We start from the raw sequence: 6,000 nt of genomic DNA on the forward strand, positions 1-6,000 counted from the left end.
ATAATCTCTCCTTCTTCATCCATCGGTGGTAACTCTTCAATCTCTTGAGGAAGAGAGCCCACAAAGCTCTTAAGGTTAGATACATGAAACACATTATGAATCCTTGTAGAAGGAGGTAGATCAAGCTTATAAGCCAAGTCACCCACTTTCTTGACTACCAAATATGGTCCATAGTATCTATGTGCCAACTTGGAATTGGGAAGACCCTTTGAGAATATTGTGACGGCTCTTAAGAAGCTTGAGCAACACATAATCACCTTTTTTGAACTCCATTTTGCGTCTATGCTCATCCGCATTTGCCTTCATGACTTCTTGTGCCTTCTTCATATTATCCTTGCATAATTGAAGAAGCTGTCTCATCCTTTCCAACTCTTCCTTGGCTAAAGGATTAACCATTTTATCCTCATGCAAGGCAATAGATGGCACATGCACTTGATACCCATAAAGAGCCTCAAAAGGTGACATCCCAATACTCAAATGCTTGCTTGAATTATGACAAAATTCAGCAAGGTAAAGCCATTCATCCCATGATGCTTGCATGTCATGACAATAGTGCCTCAAGTACACTTCGAGCCATTTGTTTGTGCACTCCGTTTGCCCATCCGTTTGAGGGTGATAGGCTGTAGAAGGAGTGATTTGAGTCCCCAAGTTCTCATACAATGTCCTCCAAAAAGTGCCCATGAACTTGGTATCTCTATCACAAACTATGTTGAGTGGCAAACCATGTATCTTGAATACATGCTCCATAAATTGCTTGGCAATGTGAGAGGCCCCATAAGTAGTCTTGGAAGCAATAAAATGAGCTGATTTGGTGAGTCTATCCACCACCACAAATACTTGATCCCATCCATGCTTCGTCTTTGGCAAGCCCGTGATGAAGTCCATGGAAATGTGAGTCCATTTTCCATCCGGAATAGGCAAAGGATGAAGTAAACCACTTGGCAATTGGTGACTATCCTTATTCCTTTGGCATGACACACATTCCAAAACAAACTTCTTGACATCCCTCCACATCTCTTTCCAATAGAAGCTTTTGCTCACTTTGTCAAATGTCTTGAGAACACCAAGATGACCCGAAAGCGGTGAAGAATGCATCTCATGAAGCACCTTGGGAATGTAGGATGAGGTTGGAACCAAATACACCTTATCCTTGTGCCATAGTAGACCATTCCGAAGCTTATAATGAGGAAACTCTTCACCATCTCCTTGCTGTAATTTTCTATAAATATGGGCAGCACTCTCATTGACAAGATACTCCTCTTGTATTCCTTTTATCCATTCACACTACACTTCCATAATTGATGTCAATGTGCAAGCCCACATTCTAGACAATGCATCCGCTACTACATTGTCCTTTCTCGGAGTATATAATATCTCAAAGTCATATCCTTGAAGCGTAGCCAACCATCTCTTTTGCGTTGGGAGAAAGATTGGGTTGAGAGAGGAAAAATTTCAGCACCCTTTGATCACTTCTCACCTTGAAATGAGCACCATAAAGATAGTGATGCCATTTCTTGATTGCATGAAGTATAGCCAACATCTCTTGTTCATACACATGCAATTCCATCTCCTTCTCGGAAAGCTTTCTACTCTCAAATGCAATGACACCATGCTCTTGATACAAAACTGCTCCAAGACCTCTTCCACTTGCATCCGCTCTCACATAGAATGTCTTTGAGAAATCCGGACAAACAAGAATAGGAGCTGATGTAAGTAAAGCCTTGAGCTCATTGAAACTCTTGTCGGAAAATGGCATCCCAAAAGAAAGCTTCCCTCTTAAGTAGATCGGTAAGAGGTGCCGCAATTGATGCATAGTGCTCTATAATCTTCTATAGAAAGAAGATAGACCCAAAAATCCTCTCAATTGAGTTGTATCAGTAGGGGTTGGCCATTCTTTGACACATGCCACCTTCTTTGGATCAGCCCTAATGCCATTTTCTCCCACCAAGTGTCCAAGGTATTCAACCTCATTCATCATGAAAGTGCACTTGGTCTCCTTTGCAACAAACAATCTATGCTCCATCATGACCTCAAAAACTTGCTTCACATGTACCAAATGCTCTTCTTTGCTCTTGCTATAGATCAATATATCATCAAAGAACACAAGTACAAATTTGAACAAGAAAGGAGCCAACACCCTATTCATGAGTGCTTGGAAGGTGGCCGGGGCATTCGTAAGACCAAAAGGCATCACCATGAAATGAAACAATCCTCTTTCGGTCCTAAATGCCGTCTTCTCTTCATCACCCTCCTTCATCCTTATTTGATGGTATCCTGATCTCAAGTCAATCTTGGTGAATAACTTTGCCCCTTTTAGCTCATCAAGAAGATCAACGATGCGAGGTATGGGGTATCTATTCTTGATGGTTACCTTATTCAAATCACAGTAATCTATGCACATACGAAAGGAACCATCCTTCTTCTTCACCAATAGAACGGGAGATGCAAACGGCGATTGTGAGGGTTGAATGAGACCCATGGAAAGCAATTCTTGCACTTACTTTGCCACTTCTTCCCTTTCCACCTTTGATAACTGGTAAGGAGGTTTGTTCACAACCTTTGCATTCGGCTCAAGTACAATGGCATGGTCGATTTTCCTCTTTGGTGGCAAACTCTTTGGCACTTGGAAAATGTCCTCATAATCCTTGAGAAGAGCTGCCATATCCTTGTCTATGTGCTGTCCATTGCTATCCATCCCTTCTTGAGTGACATGCAACACATAGACTGTACCATGAGTTTTGAGTTCCTTCTTGAGTCTCTTTGGAGTGATCAAAGAAAGCTCTTCTGGTGTATTTCCAGCCAATACCACAAGATGCCCATCATGTGAGAAGCTCATAACACCTTGTTGAAGGTTCATGTGAAAATCACCAAGAGAAGCCAACCAATCACATCCCATAATCACATTAATGGGCCCCATGTCCAATACTACCAAGTCACCTTCCCAAGCATATGAAGAGGATAAACTCACTCTTGTTGAAGGGCAAAACAAATTGGCTTTTTCATTCTCTCCATTTGCCACTTGTACTTGGAAGGTTATGGGTAGCTCCATCGGAGATAGTTTGAGAGAGTTGAGGGATTTGGAGTTAACAAAACTATGAGTACTCCCTGAATCCACCAAGATGTGTGCAACTCTCTCATATACATGGGCTGCATTTTCTGCATTTCCTGCATCTTTTAGCATATTGTCCCTCAAAATGCATGCATGATCCCTTCCACCGGGGTCGAAAGGAAACTCATCCTCTTCTTTGACAAAAGAATGACCCTCCAAGTCTTCTTCATGTGTCTCCTCGCTGCAATCTTCAAACTCTTCCATATCATGAGATGACTTGGAATCGTCATCCTCATCCATAATGATTATAGTAGCCACCACTTTCTTTGATTTGCAAATGTGCCCGGGTGGCCACTTCTCTTTGCATTTAAAACATAGGCCTTTGCTCCTCAATTCCTCAATCTTAGGATCATCCATCCGTTGAGTCTTCTTGAATGATTGAGGAGGCTCCTTGACAAACCCATTGCTCTTCTTAGCATCATTATGAACTCCACTTGTGGACTGTCCACTTCCAAAAGATGTATGGAATTCATAAGCGTAAGTGGATGTAGAAGAAGGTAGACTTTTCCCCACATTTGAAGAAGTGTGAAATGGCTTATGAAAAGGTACATTGGGCTGAACCCTCTTATACTTTGGCTCATATAGCTCCGCCAACCTCATAGCCTCTTTGATAGTGCTTGGTCTTTGTGCCGAGACATCCGCTTTGATGTATGAATCTAGACCATGCACAAACTTCTTCAATCGCATGCCTTCATTGAGTCCATCCACAAACATAGAGAGCTTCATGAACCTCTTGATGTACTCCCTAACCGACATGCCCTTTTGTGTGAGTTCATACCATTCTTCATGGTATCGGTCAAGAACCAAAGGTGACACAAATGTCATATTCATTTCATGCTTGAGTTCTTCCAAGTATGTGGCATAACTCCTTCCTTGAGCATATGTCTCCACCATTGATGTGCATAGTCTTCCAAATGCAAGGATGCAAAATGCACTTTGTCCCTTTCACTCTTCGGATAGAGCTGAAAGTATGTATCCAACTTATTCATCCATTCTTCCAACTCATGTGGGGCTGAACCATCACCCTTGAACTTAGAGAGTGAAATCTTATCCTTTACATCCTTTGACATGGTTGACGATGCATTCTCATGATGGTGCGAGGGCTTGTGCTTTTGCATTTGCACAAAAGATCCAAGGAATTGTGTAAAATCCTTGTACTCCCAAAAGATGTCCCAAATTGCTTGCCTTCATGTAAAGCACCATGACCACTATCATAGGAAGGTTGGCTCATTGGCCGAGCGACCCTCTCTTCCAAAACTTCCATCCTTGTAGCCATAGTGTCAAGCCTACCATTGACTTCCACCCTTGTAGCCATCGTGTCCATCTTAGCATTCATTTCCATCAGCATTTGCATGATCGAATCGATGGGTATGGCATGCGAAGATTGTGGGGTGTGCTTATGGGCACTTCCGACATTCAACTCCTCATTCCCTTCTCTTGAAGTATGCCCAAAAGTATCCCCTTCTCTTGAAGTATGCCCAAAAGTATCCCCTTCTCTTGAAGTGTGCCCAAGAGTATCCTCCGGAGCATCCAAAATTCCTTGTTCCATCATTGCCTCTTCATCCTCTACCTCGTCGGAAGCCAAAGTGTTGCGTCTCGGTCGCCCTTTTGGCTTCGGCCCCATGGAAACCTTCGGTTTCAGAAATTTGGCTCTAAATTAAGGTAGGAATGTCTGATTGAAGTGATCTAAAGATTGTTGGAGAGCTAATGAAGTGTACTAGACCACTATTCAAAGACTTGTAAGAGATGAGGTGTGCTACTATTCTCTGTTTTAGGGTTTACAGGGTTATAGGCTGAAACGGTATATTTTGGGTATAACTTGAGCTAGAGATATCCAAATGCAAAACTTTTTAGCTCAAATCGAAGTCCTCGATGAGTACTACAAGCCTATGTAATTGGATCTAGAAGATCTTTAAACCCATGTGACTGAATTAGGGTTTACTGTTTCTGCAAAAACCCTAAATTCTACCCTAAAGAGATATCGAAATGAGGAGGTTAAGGGCTTGTTGGGTAGCTCTAAGGAAGCACTAAGAGCTCATATAGTCCCTTTTAATTCAGTCCAAAAGGGTTGGGACTGAATTAGGGTTTTTGTGAATCTGCAAATTCTTGCCAAAGTGACTCTTTTTGTGCCCAATTGATCCTTGTTTACTCCCAAACCAATGTCGACACCTTCCGCACCTCATTGGCATCCCAAGGTCTGCAAATTATGCTCCACAAGCTTCAATTGTCCATGTATGACCAGAAATTTTGAGAAAATTTTGACATAGTCTCCCTTGTTTTAGGAGCTAAATCTCAATTTTTCTCAAATAACAATGCAAAAATCCATAATCCTTATATCAATTCCCATCCATTACATAGCATCTGCCTCAACTTGCATCACCAAAAGGCATACAAATTCCTTGCAATTTCAAGCATTCACCATATGTTTTCCATGGCATAATGCAAGATCAAATCCCATGAGATGTCCATATTAAGGCGCCATTGCCATGTACATAAACCAAGAGGATCGTCGGTGTAGCACGTTGAAGCTTGCCGATCTCCTGGCCAAGCTCTTCTCACCCCCGTACCTAGTTCGAACCAAGGCACGGGTTGAGGCCAAGTCTTCACCTCCACACCTAGTCCTCCACCGTACCGCTTTACCACGGCACTCACGGCACGGTGGATTCAAGCCATGCTCCTCCCCCGGGCCTCTCCGCCAACACCCGGGGTACCCTCACCAACATATCTAGTTTCTGGAAATTGAAGTGAGTGCAAACAATTGTGAGGTGCATATAGCTTGAATCTGAAAATGAGGTGGATCACTTACAAGGATGTGGCATGACTCATGCCCATTACAATATACTCATAAACCATTATGCATGAACTCATGCTTATCCACATAGCTCCAAATG

The sequence above is a fragment of the Cibotium barometz genome, chromosome 34 (assembly GCF_041138505.1).
Source record: "Cibotium barometz isolate CiBa-2024 chromosome 34, ASM4113850v1, whole genome shotgun sequence".
In the NCBI taxonomy this organism is placed as follows: domain Eukaryota; kingdom Viridiplantae; phylum Streptophyta; class Polypodiopsida; order Cyatheales; family Cibotiaceae; genus Cibotium; species Cibotium barometz.